This window comes from Akebia trifoliata, chromosome 6 (assembly GCF_017979445.1).
Source record: "Akebia trifoliata isolate Shusen 1 chromosome 6, ASM1797944v1, whole genome shotgun sequence".
Taxonomy (NCBI): domain Eukaryota; kingdom Viridiplantae; phylum Streptophyta; class Magnoliopsida; order Ranunculales; family Lardizabalaceae; genus Akebia; species Akebia trifoliata.
Genome location: NC_141380.1, coordinates 10,206,177 through 10,222,242, shown reverse-complemented (window position 1 = coordinate 10,222,242; position 16,066 = coordinate 10,206,177).

Genomic DNA, 16,066 nt, shown 5'->3' with positions numbered 1-16,066 from the left:
CAAAAAAATATGGAACGCTTTGAAGCTTTGTTTTGTAAGTACATCAGCAATCAGATTGTGCACATTGACGTTGAAATTTGATTCATATAAGAAGGCTCCTAATGACACTACGGTTGAGCATATTAAGAAAATGTCTCAAATGATACATGATTTAAAAGTTATTGGAAATGTTCTGACATATGAGCAGTAAATTTTTATTGTCTTGAGATCTTTTTCTGATTCTTGAGAGTAGATGAATCTCAACGTCAGTCTGCAATGACTAATAACGTCACTTTCACTACTGAATCTAATAAATGTAGGAACTTCATATTCAAGTGCAAGCCAAAGAAAAAAATTCAAACTAATGATCTTACGTCTAAGAAGAACCAGAATTTTAAATATCGCATTGGAAAACGTGGGGAAAGAAAGACAAATCTAAGATTGCATGCCACAATTGTAAGAAATTGGGTCACTTCGCTCATGAATGTACTGAACCAAAATGGTAAAAATCAACTATAATACCCCCTTTCGTTATTTGTTTACATAGAGGTACTTGTTGTGGATTCTTGTGATCTTGATTGGATTGTAGATTTCAGAGCAACCAAACATATATTAAATGATAGAGTAGGGTTTGTAGAGTTTCGTCGAGTCCCACATGGTAGCATGAAGATATTCATGGAAAATAATTCTAGTGAATATGTAGTGGGAGTAGGAACATACCAACTACGGATGCGCACAGAACACATAGTGTTACTTCACTACGTTCTTTATGTGCTTGGAGTTCAATGTAGTTTGTTTTCAGTTACATCGCTATTAAATTTAGGTTTTGATTTTCCTTTTTCGTTAAAGACAGATAACATTTCTCTGGATTCGATTGTTTATGGATATGTTTTTATTTCAAATGATTTTTTTAAATTAGATGTTAATTATAGTAATTAAAACCCTAAAACTTATTTAATTTCCAATAGTATTATTTCTGGTTCTGTGAAATGGCATGCTAGATTATGTAGTATTGGGCCAAATAGGATGAAAAGACTAACAAATGATGGATTATTAAGTCCACTTTACAAAGTTGATCTTCTAGTTTGTGAATATTGTATAACTAGAAAGTCGAGTAGGAAACCTTTTTAAAAAGTAATACGTGCATCTATTCCTTTAGAGTTAGTCAATCATGACATATGTGGACCACTTCATATGAGGACACGTCATAAAGCTACCTATTTCATCACATTTATTGATGATTATTCATGATTTGGATACATTTATTTGATTTCATATAAATCTAAAGCATCAGATTGTTTTAAGAAATTTTGTTGAAAGTTGAAAATCAATTGGAAAGAAAATTAAAACTCTTAGAATTGACTGAGGACACGAATATTTATCAAAGACTATGAAAAATCTCTGTAAAGAAAAAGATATCTGTAGGAAATTAATGATTCCTTCTACTCCATAACAAAATGACATAGTAGAAAGAAGGAATAGAACTCTTTTAGCCATTGTGAGATCGATGATGGTGCAAGGAAACCTTCCTATTTTTTCTAGGGAGATGATCTTTTTGACTACAAGCCTACATCCTCAGTAAGGTACCTTCCAAATCTATTACATCCACCCCTTATGAGTTATGGACAAGTAAAAAATCTAATTTGGGTCATCTACATCTATGGGGATCATCTGATTTTGTTCATATTCATTTCCATCCTTCCAAATCTATTACATCCACCCCTTATGAGTTATGGACAAGTAAAAAAATCTAATTTGGGTCATCTACATCTATGGGGATCATCTGATTTTGTTCATATTCATTTCCATCAGATTGGGGAGTTAGACGTGAGAGCTAAGAAATGCACGTTTATAAGATATTCTAGGCATTCTAAAGGTTTTGCGTTTATTTATGAATGAGACAATGGTAGAATGGTAGAATGGTAGATATCGAGTTGTGAGATGTGGATTTCATTAAAAATGATTTCCCATGCAAGAAGAAAACTCAGACATCACATGAGTTCTATGAGATTATAGAACCAAATCCGAAATCAGAAGAAGAACCTTCACCTATTCTCGACGAGGGTAGGGTATCTAAACCTTCTGATGATCTGATAATCACCGAGGATAATGGAAATGTACCACTAGATATTTTTTATGATGATCTTGAACTTCGTAGAAATTGAAGGAAAATCATTTATGTCTATCCTAATTGATGATGATGAACTTAGAAATTATTGGGATGCATTGTCATCATCTACTTCTAAAGAATAAATAACTGCTATGCAAGAAGAAATTAGTTTTATGATGAAGAACCAAGTTTGGGAACTTATTGATCTTCTGCCTAGGCAAAAGAGTTTTAAAAACAAATGGATTCTAAAAGTTAAGCGAAAGGTTAATTGAACTATTGATAAGTATAAAGCCTGTCTAATTGTGGTTTAGACTTAAAACTCTTCTAAATGGACGTTAAGACAGTACTTCTTAATGAAGATTTGGATGAAAAGATTTATATGGATCAACATGCTTAAAAAGTTCATCTATGGGTTGAAGCAATCATCTAGGTAGTGGGACTTTCGATTTCATCAAATCATTACTTCAAATAGGTTTACGATAATGGAAGAGGATCAGTATGTGTACGTTAAATGAAGTGAAAAGAGTTTCTTAATGTTATCTTTGTATGCTGATGATATTTTATTAGCTGGAAATGATATAGAGTGGATTGCCGCTACTCAGAACTAGTTATCCTCAAATTTTGAAATGAAGTATGAGTGAAGTAAATTTTGTTTTTGGAATTAATATCACTCGTGATTGTTCCAAAAGACTTCTTTGTTTGTCTCAAAAAACTTACAGAATGCTCGAGCGTTTTCATATGCAAAATTATAAGTCCATAGACACTCCAGTCCAGAAGGTACATTCCTTACATCTTGATTTTTGCCCTATAATGGTTGTAGAAAATGAAAGAATGGCACAAGTTCCCTATGCAAATTCAATTGAAAATCTAATGTATGTTATGATGTGTACTCGACCAGATATTTGCTTTGTAATAAAATTAGTCAATCGTTGTCAATGTAATCCTAGAGCTGCTCATTGAAAAGTAGTAAAGAGAATATTTTGATACTTGTGTGGGACTGCAGATTATACATTATATTGCCAGGGAGCATATTTGGGATTACAAAGCTATCGGATTAAGCTAGTAATCTAGATGAATGTAGATCTATGTCATGTTATGCCTTCTTGCTTAGAGGTGGTGTTATTTATTGGTCTAATAAGAAACAATCTTGTGTTGCTTTATCCACGATGGAGTTGGAATATATTGCACGTAGTGCTACAGTTCAAGAAGTAGTGTGGTTGAAAAGATTCCATATTCGATTCAGTATAGTGTATAGTACCAGATATCCTGTATCATTGTATTGTGATAATAAAACAGTATTAGCATATGCATAGAATTCTAAATACCATGGAAAATCGAAGCACATCAACATTCGCTACCACTACATTCGAGACATGGTTGCACAAAAGGAGGTAGTCATATCGCATATTTCTATAGGTCAAATGGTAGCAGATCCTCTAACTAAACTTATTTTTCGAGACATTTATCACTAGACTTTGGGAGTTCATAGGTGTTGATTTGTGATTGTAATAGACCTCTAGATTATTATCACTATTAGATATTTCTTTTTATATATATTCATTCCTTCTATTTGATTTAATTGTCATTATATTGCATTCTTTTTTTATTATCTTATGTCCACACACTTTAACTATGTTTTTGAACATGGACTTGTTTTTTGTCATCAGGCTAAGGTCATTCACTCACACAATGACCGCCCTAGAGTATAGACTACGAGTAGGAAGACATTGTTTAAACAATTAAACCCTAAAGGTTGAACCAATTTACAAGGCACAATAATTATAAGCTTGATAATTATATTATTTTCACCTCGAATACTGTCAAGATGAGATTCATAGGAATCTAACATGATTCATAGACTTATAGAATCATAAAGTCTGGGAAGCTAGATGTGAACTTTAATCAGGTATTTTGGTAAGTAATTGGATTAGGAAGCTCAGGTTAGGTGCTTACAATGCGACTAGACTCAGATCTATACGGTGTTAAGGTTGACGAACTCTTAATTAGCTCCGCCATAGTATGTAAGTTATACTACATGTGTTATTTAATTTTTGACCTATTTTTACTTATATGAGTAAGTGAATGATTCCATATTTTCTTACTGTATGAGTATATTGAATAATTAAGTAATTATTGTGCCTTTAGTGACTAATGACTATGTTGTAAAGTATAAGTCAATGTTTACTAACTTTAGTATGTTACATATGACTAGGATTGATAAGGTTTAATGAAATATAACTAGAAAAGTAACTTAACCAAAACTAAGCAACATGAGGGTTTGAGGAAAATTATTTGGTATCACATTCTAATGATATATTGTACATAATGACTAGAGCTTGTGTCGGTATTGATATTTCTACTTTCAAATTTTTTTACTATTGTATATTCAACTAAATGCATAAATTTAAAAATTATTTTATTTTTGAAAAGAAAGCCCATGCATTGTCTACAGAGTTGAACATTATTCTGAGCTTAGGTTCATGAGGGTTTGAAAAATGCTCAATTCAATGTAGCCAAATAAGTTTGGGACATATGTAAGTTATTGGAGATGAAATGTGTTTTATTAATTAAATAGAAACTTGACATATGTTCTCTCCGAAAGACAAACTCCCATTGGCCGCACACCTTATTCCCTTGTATGAAAAAAATACATGCATAACTTGAGAATGTCATGATGTCGGTACTTATCTCCTGGTCCTCTATCATAATTACACAGTTCTGACATAATTTCTGAGCTATCTGTCGATCTCCCAACGGTGTAAACAGTTTCATTACCCAGCCCATGTCAGAAATCTCTAAGTCTAGCAACTGTGCAATCTCGGTAGAAATATATGATTTAGAATAATCGGTATCAAACAAAACTCGGATCTTAATATTGAAAATTAAAATTGTACCTTCCAACACCTTGTCCGAAATGAGTATCTCCTCCTGAGTCAGATGATAAACTCTGCCCTAGGGTCTAGGAATCACCCCTGACTATGACTGTAATGAAGGGCAGTTCCTCCAGATATGTCTTATCTGCCCGCACCCAAAGCATGCCAATGGTCCTGTCTATATAGGTCTCTGTGGGGCGGGCGGTCTCGGAATCTACCTGGTTGGTCCCCTTGGCCCTATTAACCTCATTAGAGCCCCAACCGGTCCATAACTCGACGGTGTAGGACTTCGATACTGCGAATATGTGGGTATAGAGGCACTCGGTCTCGAAATCATCGACCTCTTGGCTGGATCAGTCCTAAGAGGAAAAGAAGTCTAGGGTCGATTGGTCTGCCCTCTTGAAGTCTGGAACTCTATCTCATCTCGCTCAACCCTCTAAGCTTGACTCACAGTGTCTCTGTAGTTGGTGGTCTCGATCACTGACATCATGGTCTTTAGGTAGGATCGCAGTCCTCAAAAAAATATACGGGCCTTCTACAGATCGGTTGGAATGAGCTTGGGTGCGTATCGTGACAATCTGGTAAATCTAAGCTCGTAATCTGTAACAAATAGATTGCCTTGAACCAAACCTAAAAACTTTTGATATTTAATTTCTCGATCCATCTCGAATATGAATCTGTCTAGGAACATGCTTTCAAAATCGGCCCACTCGAAAGGTCCATCTCCCAAAACATTCCTCTCGAAACACCACCAGTAACTAGTATCCTCGTCAAACTGAAATGCAGCTATCGGTACCCATTGGTCTCTCAGGCACTGCATGGTGCTCAGAATCTCTAGTCTTCAAAACCCACTCATTGACCTCAGTCGGGTTGGAAGAACCTACAAATCTTGGTAGATATAGTCGTTGAAAGTTCTTTAACCACATCCTCGGGTCTGTCTGAACCTGAGGTGGGGGAGTTCCCACGACCCTCAACAGCACAACTTGTGGTCGTGGTTCCCATGGTAGCTCATGGAATGGAATAGGATCAGTTGCCTCTTGTGAAGAAGCCTGGCGTTCCCTCAACTCAGCCACCTCATCAACTAGTCTAGCTTGTGACTCAAGCATCTCATCCTTAAACTTGTTCTAGGACTCAGCCATCTGTCCCATAAACAATATTAGTTGTGTTATCAAATCGAGGGTCTGATCTTATGCCTAACCCATCTCTACTGTGTCCCGGCCTCTTTCTTGGCCTTTACCTCTGTTTTTGCCTCGTCCACTCATCTCATTTCTATTCACCAACAACAAGGAATTTATTATCAGCAGGGTAAAGTCGTTTTTATGAAAGAAGTAATTAATATCCTCAGGTAGGAATATAGTCATGAACATCATTTTCATTACTAACAGAAAAATCCTAAAATGTTATCTTACTCTTACTAGGCTCTATGGACTCTAGACACGAAAAAGCTCATAATCCCAATACGGAACTATTAATGGGCTCTGATACCATCTGTGGCGCCCTGCCAAACCCTAACACAAATCTCGAGGTCGAATCTTGAAGTTTGAATGATTTCCTCCATTTATGTTAGTGTTCCACGAAACTCAAATCAAAGAAAACCAATAACCAACAAGGCCTATATATAATAATGTACCAAAATATACAAAGTGCAGAAGACAATAACTGCGACCATCATATAATTATATCAAAAGTTGTGCAATAATGTGAAAATATACAGGATTACAAAATTTTGACTTCCACTAACATAGACCTATCACTTAGTCCAAAAAGACTACATACACCCCTTAGGAACGAATGGACTCTTAGGGAAAATAATCCCAAAGCTTATCAGGCAACAAACTCTGGTCGTCAGTATGACCTACCAAATGATCCTCGCTCGTTGGCTCTAAATTTGACTCTCCGACTACAGGATCTAAAACTAAAAAAAATGGAAGGAAAGGATGAATAACAATGGTTATCTAGTAGGTCCACAAACGACTCCTACTAATAACCTCACCTAACATGGACGAATAAGCATACTGAATAATTTTAATACATGCAAAGATTTATTATTAAAATTATGATTAACTAGTACGTATAGCCAGGGATGAGCAACTAAACAGTTTTAAAAATTCACATGGCATCAAATCAGTACTCACTATACATTTTCATTTTTTATACAAATATGATTTGTCACATTGAAATAACAAGTATGTTTTTCAGTGTATAATTCCAAATAGAACAACAGATACATAATACAAAATGGTAGAGTAGTGGACTTAAAGAGTTAGGAATCACGATAGGATTGCTCCCAGTCAGGACATGATGTTACAACATTAATTTGGCTTTTAATTCCTAATTTTGTGATCGATCACTACACTTACAACACTGGTGACCATTTATCCAGCTCGAACGGACCGTTTGATGTGACCGTAAGTAATGGGTCTCTTTTCGATCTGTCAGAACGTTCAACTACTACTAGATTTTTAGTGATCACTGACCAATCATCTTCGTCTATGCCTATCAGGCGTGTATGTGATTCTCAAAGTAAACAACTCCATTCATATATGACCACCTTTACAATATACGTTCACTGATAAAGATAGAAAGGAATGGACCCAGATTCCAGTTGTGACTCCACTCTCATACTCGTCCCATACCACGTATGAGCTTTGTGGTCCCTACCGTACATCCTAAGATAGTACACTACTTCGAATGATATGATGCACTATCTCTTCAGGCATTCATAGACTTTTTAACAGCTCACAAAATAGCTACCTATATATATATCATTTTTGTTTTTAACCAAAGGAGAAATTAACACAACAAGGTTGAGAATGGATATCCAATTTCTACCATGCAACAGTAGTCCCCCGGCCTAAAATAAATAACAATACTCAATGTCTCTACGCTAACAGAATTTAAATAAATATGTAACCATTCATTATCCCTGGATATCCTTCCACCAACCTACACACAACATACAACGTAAAATGCAAACATCACCTCTCGGTTATAATTCTAACATTTTACCAATTCATCCATTTCTCATTCTTTCGACATTTTCACTCTTCATCTTTTCAAATCAAACATTTTTTTAAGCTTTTAAATTCACTTTGATCATTCAATTGAAAACTATTAAATTTTTGTTAAATCGGGATCCCAATAAGTCCGTGAAGTTGAACTGTCAAAACGACAAAAAATTGGTGAAAATTTGACTAAGTGTCGAAATTTTGATTTTTCAAAGTTGTCGAAATTGAAAACAGGTTTTTGTAAATGAAGACTCTCGATAACATGAGAAGGGTCATGTAATTTTTGTAACTTAATTCAAAGTAATGCGAAAGATATCACACGAATTCTTGAAACATTCTCGTTTTGACAAAATTTTGTTTAATTTTTTTCTGGCTCATTTGAAAGAGTTATAGGGCCCATAAGTAGTGGTTTTTGCATGTTAATAGTATGAGGAATCCAAAACAAATATCAAAAAATTTATTTGGACACTTTTTGGAGTTGACGACGGCTCACGGGGAAACCGTCAGAACATTGAAACTCACGAATTTTTTCATTTTTTTCATCGTTTCTTCCAGTTTTTCACTTGTTTTCAATTTTAATAACCCACCCACGGATCTAATATTTAAATCATGATAAAATACATCAAATGCATTAGTTCTCGCATGAATTTGAAATAATTACAACAATATTCTACAATTTTTTAAACACAAAATAATTTTTGAAACATCCTTAAATACAATTTTTTCGAAATCTACAGCTATTAATGAGAGTAGAAAGTTTCCTACTTGATTCATGGTTGTCAATGGTGATAAACTAACACAAAGGGTTAATGTTTAACGGCTCGAAGTTTCGAAAGTGGTTGAACTCGGGTGCCAACGGTCGGGTTGGTCGTGAAACCCTCTTTAAAAGTATCATTCCTCTTTCAACGACAATCAACGACTTTCTTTCGATTTGGATGAGACTCCAAGTGGGTCTAAATAAACTTACTTGCTAATTTTTGTGAGAGACCAAGAGAAAGAAGAGGAAATAAGGGTCAAATGGGATAAGGACGTGCAGCTCGACAATGCCGACGATACTTACTTCTTCGTCAACGATTAACACGAGCTTGATCACGAGGAATGTTGACGAGAATGGGTTGAAACCCTACGATAGAAGAATGACTTATTTGGGTTCTTTAGAGAAGAGGGAAAAAATGAAAAAAAAAAAAAAGGTTATATTTCTTTTAAACAAGGGCTCGGGGCATTTTTGACATTTCCTACTTGTTTCTATTTTTAATAGTAACCCGACTATTCAAACTCGAAAAATGACAAATGAATATTCCATTTCGAATAATTTTTCATTGCGGACCTAATAGTGACGTCAAATTTTTATGATTCCTGCTTTAACAGAACTTCACTATTTTGGGTCCCACTCAACACGAAATTCAAGGATTTTATAACTTTCTCATCCGAACTCGAATTTGAACGTGCTTACAGGCTAAAATATATATTTCGATCATTTTGAACCTAATGGTGAAGTCAAAATTCGTTAAAAATGAATGGACTACAATTTGAGTATTTTACTTTAAGTCTTTCTTTTATAATTTTATTGAAATTCACAATTAGATTTCCTCGATATACAAATTAAAAACTCGGGGTGTTACATTCTCACTATCCATCTATCAATCGATCAATCGTCTATCTTCGTATGCATCTATCAAAGAATATATTTTCTAGAAAATGTTTGGGATTCTAAGGCATCAACTAATACCATATGATGGTCTTGGTTGAGTAGAAATAACTCGAAAAAAATGAAAAGTAATTAAAACTATGGAAAATTGTGAAAATTTGACCAAGTGTTGAAAAAAGTAATTTTTTAAAGTTCTTTAAACGTAAAATAGACTTTTAGAAATGAAAACTTTAAATAAATGCATTGATATTATGTAATTTATGTACCTTAATTCAAAGTAACGTAAAAGATGTCAGGATTTGAAAATGTAATAAAAATGTCGTAAATTATATTTTGTTCTTGGACCAAAAATTAGATTTTGATAAGTAAAGATTTAGATTCTTAAATCATTCTCACCCATTGTTCTCAAATGGAGGGTAGTCCCTTAATTTTATTAAAGAACTTAAAATAAATGAAAAACTAAAGTGACATTTACTTAAATGTTTTTAATCAAAATAAGGTGTTGGAATGTGCACAAGCTGGATGGGGGGAAACTGTGCTGAAAACAAATTGAACTGGGCATTTTAGCATAGGGTCGATCGATCTAACCCAAGAGTTATTGAAGAGACAGATCTAGTGACTGCACATTATTGGGTAGATCAAGCATAATAATTTTTCATCTTCTTCTCCGATTTCACCCCAAACTTGCCCACAATCCTTTTCAAAAAAAATTTCAATTGATTATGGTCATAAAACTAATAGATTTATTTTTTTTTAACTTTTAACACAAAATTTACAAATTAAAAATAAGATTAAGGATTGAAATCATCTGATCATGCATGATTTATTTTGTGCCCTTAAATTGAAATTCAAATCTAATTCTTAAATATAATACGATTTTCTACTAAAAACTTAGTAACTAAATGGTAGAAAGGAAGAATTCCTACATGTTTAGCATCTTCTACAATGCAATGGCTCCGAGATCAACTCCCAATATCCCTCTTTACTAACTTTCATTTTTTCCTTTTCGACAAAATCATAATCTCCTCCACGCGAAGCCCTTGACGAGAGGAAACTTTTCTTCTCTTTCGTCAAGTGTTAAATCTCGTTGTACAGTCCTCAAATCGATTATTCTATCACTAGGGAGGCTAGGGTTAGGATTTTTCTCTGGAGAAGAGAATGAAAAACTTGTAAATTTCTCATAAATTTGGTATTTATAGAGACTTAAGGATGTAAAGATCATTTTTGAATTTGTTTAATCTTTTATTTAAAAAGTCTATGTCCCGGGCTTCGATTTTAGCAAATTTGATATGATTTCACGATAAAACACATTGATTGGTAATTTCATGGTTGCATGAAGTATGATGAACGTGGTAATTCACTTAAACTCACAAATATATTATATTGCTATGTTTTTTAGTAAGTGAGTTGACTTGGTTCGGCCGCATGTTTTTTTTTTAATAGGGTAAGGTTATTTCTCAACAAAAAAAAAAATTATTTCAAACACATAGTTTTTCACTTTTTTTTTTTAAGTTGATTAAGATGCGTAGTAAAAGTTGATTTTGAGAAATCTTAAAGCCTAATTCCAATTAATTTCGTTGGCCGACCTTGGTATAAAATAATGATGATGTAATCACTCTTTGGAAAGGCTTTTGACCTTAGTCCTCCCTAGTTGACCTTAGGATACCATGAATCATAGTAGAGACTGATTAGTTTAATCGGGTGAATTTGATGCTTAACACCTTCCATAACCCATAACTCGACACCTTTCCCATATTCTCTTAATCGTCAACTGACCGAAATCCAATTTGAAGTCATATTTAGTTCCTAGACCTATAACTAGGTGATGGCTCCCCAAAACCTCACAAATTCCCAAATACTAATTTTTTTTCAAATGTCGACGTGCTTTCATGGTGGAATAAGGTATACAAGTTCCCTAACATTATGTTTCCCTAAGAAATCTTAGGAAAATATTTTTAGGTGTTTTTTTGAAAAAATGAACAAATATCATGTCAAAATTGCTACCCCATATTCATTTTCAAATAGTTGTAAAATTAACATATGCTTTTTTTGGTATTTATTATTTTTACCAAAATGATTACTTGATACTATTGAATTTTTCATAAAAATAAAAAATCATTTTTATGGAATTAGACTATCCAACCAAATGTTAATTCATCCAACCCAACTCGAGTTAAGTTTGGCTGATTTATGTAGTAGTTATGGATACCCAGCGGGGAGCAGATCCTTTGAGTGTGTTTCCTCTGTAGCTCTTGTCCTATAGTCCGTAGAACATCAAATTAAATAAAAATAAGAACATAAACATGTTGGATTCATGGTTTAGATTACATTTCAAAATGTATATATCTAAAATACATTTTTTTGGAGGCTCTAATCTAGTGTTTCAAAATGGGAAGTCACTAAGCTCCTAAATATAACCAATTGGATGAAACCAACTTGATAATATAGACACCCTCAAATGTTGGAAGGAGCTACATAGGAAACTGTATTACAAAGGATCCACTCCCTACCCAGCTCGGATTGGTTATGTAGTAGTAGAAACTTAACCCAAGAGTAATCCAAATTTTGATGGCAAATCAAAATACTCCTACGACAACTTTAGGTATTTGGAAATGACACTAACATATTGAATATATAGGAGTCAGAAAATGTGATGCTCACTTGATGTGCTTCGACCCTACAAATAAGATTTAGTCCAGTCAAGCCGTAGCGTGCCAGTAGTAAGTACAAACTCCCTGAAGTTTGACAACCTGATGCACTTTGGTTCCCAAGGATCGAACAACCTGATGCACTTTAGTTCCCAAGGATCGAAACTTGTTAGCACGTGACTCAATTCAATGAGTTGAGTACCCAAACATGTCTAACTCAGTTGGATCACTTGAATGTAGAATAATAGAAGCAGGTTGGTTGCAACATTTGACTATTTGAGAAGTCAGATATCCTTATGTTTGGAAATATCATTTTGAAGAGGTGGTTATCAAAAGCTTGACCAACCTGTCGATAAGATTATAATGAATTTAGAACATTCATGTGGGCCATTTATAATGAATGTTTATATGATCCTAGGGCACCTTACAGTTGCCAACACTAATTAAGGATAAATCCAACTGCCCCAACTTGTTTAATATAATATAAAGTGGTATTTGTGTATGCTAGAATTGAGGTTCATCATCCTCACAATGCCTTATCTTTGGGACATGATCCTACCGTTGGTTTATGTCATTTAGTTGGTGAACCATCTAATAATAGTCATGGATCAAATTGATTGGAGAATTTTGGCCGTATATATAATCTAAAGAAACAATTCGGGCTGTTGGATTAATAGAAAATTTCTTTCATGGGGCAATCTCAAATGTCGATAATTTTTTGTTTTCCACTTAATATGGTGGTGGGATGTGGTATTAATCGGCTCGGATTTGGTCCTTAATTCAAGATTCAATTTTGATTTATCTTGAACCATGATTTACATCCACAATTCCACATACCACCCATGGTCTATATTATATTTTTTGCAAATTTTAACTTACGTACAACCTGTACTATATATATATATATATGGGTCGGGTTCCTGCAACACACATTGCGACACACATATAGACAACGTGTTTGTCTTATATGGGCAAAATGTTTGGAATGAGCTGATTTTTTGTGAGGATGATCTCTGTGATGAGGGGATCATCCTGGCAAAAAATCATCCCATTCCAAAACTTCTAACCCCATCAAAATTGATTTACAAAAATTGGACGGTCTATAATTTTTCAATAAAAATGGACGGTCTAGAAGTTTCATAATGAGCTGATTTTTGGCAAGGATGATCTCCTCACCACAGAGATCATCCTCACAAAAAATCAGCCCATTCCAAACATTTTTGCCCATATAAGACAAAACACGTTGTCTATATGTGTGTTGAAATGGTTGTCGTTTGAACCTGATCCTATATATATATATATATATATAAGCAAAATTATGCTCAATTCATATGTGACAATTTCGTCAAGAACTCTCTGTTATATGTTCATCATGTATTTTCATTTATTAATAAATAAATATAAATAGAAGAGAAGAAATATTATGTTGTCAAAAGAGTCGTGATAATCTGACTATCCCATGTGGCACACTCAATCAACTACCTATCATGACAAATTCATGATCGTAGATATGTGCTCTTCAGAAAACACGATTTCTTTGAGATACATTTTTTATGGGAAAGTGCAATTGTGCGTCTCGATTATCATGATTCTTATAAAAATCATAGTTTTAAAACTCAAAAACTCAACCCGATTTCATTCTCTTTCAAGTGGAGTCAAGTTGATAACTTGCGCGTGGATTGTGATGGGTAAATTAAAAACATGTTAAATTTATAAATATTTTTTAAAATATTTATTTTATGTATAACTGTATGTATAAAGATGTCTAGGTGACCCAACTCAGTGCATTTTCAAGTTGATTGGGCTGACTTGACAAGTTGATCTGATGTTTTACCAAGTCTACTAAATGAGCTGGTTTCGAAATTTAGGATTGAGTCACTCAGAGTTAAATCTGTCCTGTCAAGATGACTTAAATTTAGATAGTTACAACTGGCTCTCCAACTATTACTTATTATGCCCTAATTTTTTAAAGGGTCACGTTATTACGACCCCCTTTTGGACCCCCTTTGCGACACACCTTTTTGTCTTATATGGGCAAAAATGTTTGGAATGAGCTGATTTTTTGTGAGGATGATCTCTATGATGAGGGGATCATCCTGGAAAAAAATCATCCCATTCCAAAACTTCTAGACCGTCCGATTTTTGTTGAAAAATTATAGACCGTCCAATTTTTGTAAATCAATTTTGATGGGGTTAGAAGTTTTGGAATAGGATGATTTTTTTCCAGGATGATCCCCTCACCATAGAGATCATCCTCACAAAAATCAGCCCATTCTAAACATTTTTGCCCATATAAGACAAAAAGGTGTGTCGCAAAGGGGGTCCAAAAGGGGTCGTAATAACGTGACCCTTTTTTAAATTATTTATTACATCCTGCTTAAAAATTAAAACACATCATTTAAGCATTATATAAGTTTGGTTCAAATTAACACTACAACATTACATAGTATTATAGCTCATTTAAACAACTTCATCAATTGTTTACAATTAGAATTAGAAATAATTAAAATCTAATTAATAAAAATCTGAAAAAAAATACATGGTGAGAGAGAGAGAGAGAGAGAAAGATAGAGAACTTCTAATTGAAGATTAAAACACACCGTTCAAACATAATAAAAGTTTGATTCAAACTATCACTTCAACGTTACAAAGCATTATAACACATTCAAACAACTTCAATGACTGTTAACAAGTAGGTTTATGCCCATATAAATAATTAAAATCTAACTAATAGAAATCTGAAGAGAGAGAGAGAGAGAGAGAGAGTTTCTATTGGCACCCCAATTTTTACTTATTCTCATCCATTGATTTATTTATTTTTAATTATAATTGAAGTATAATAAGTAATACCTTAGGTGCCAATAACAGCTCCCTAAAACTATGATCAGCATGGTTGAAGATCATAAAAGGTAGTTTTTGGAGGGACCCAAGAAGATCTATTTATTTGCCATCATTAGAAACAGCCTTTTCTTTTTCGTTATTTTTTTCTAAAATCGCATAATCTCATTTATTTAAATAAATTTATGGCTGATATTGCCTCAGTATTTGCTTGTTTTATATGCAACCCTCAACCTTAGCCATTGGATACCTAAGTATAAGGGTATCATAAAAGTTCACAACTCACAAGCGATCATAATTCGCTCATCTCTCGAGGTGGTAATATTATATCTTATTTACATGCACTATATGTTATTTGAATCCCCCTCGTCCATAGAAAAACTTTTGTGGTAAATCACATCATTTATATCCCCAATCAAATTAAAATAAGAATAATGATTTTATGATGCCCCCTCTCACACACATGTCCCGTGACGTGGCATGTGCTAAAATCATAGATTTTTTTATAATTGAAATACACAACTGCACATATTTATGAGGATGTATAGTTGTGTATCTTGAGGGGAAAATCTATGATTCTACCCCATGTCATGTTAGGGGGGGTGTTTCAAAGTAGCATAAGAAAATCACGACTCTTAAAATAAATAACAGTATTTTATTCATTTTTCTTCTTCGTATAATGTGTTTTAAAATGCCTGGCTTTAAAAATTTGTCTATGTTGATGGCAATATTTTTTACGTAATGAAATAAATGATAATGGTTATTTAAAATGCCTAGCTTTAAAATTTTGTCTATGTTGATAACAATATTTTTTACATAATGAAATGAATGATGACGGTGATAATGGTTACATTTTTATGAGTTTATTTTGTTTATGAATATATCTTATAGCACAAGCCAATTCTCACTCTCAAGTAGGGCTGCAACTTGGTGGGTTGGCCTGGTAAATCCAGGCTCAACCC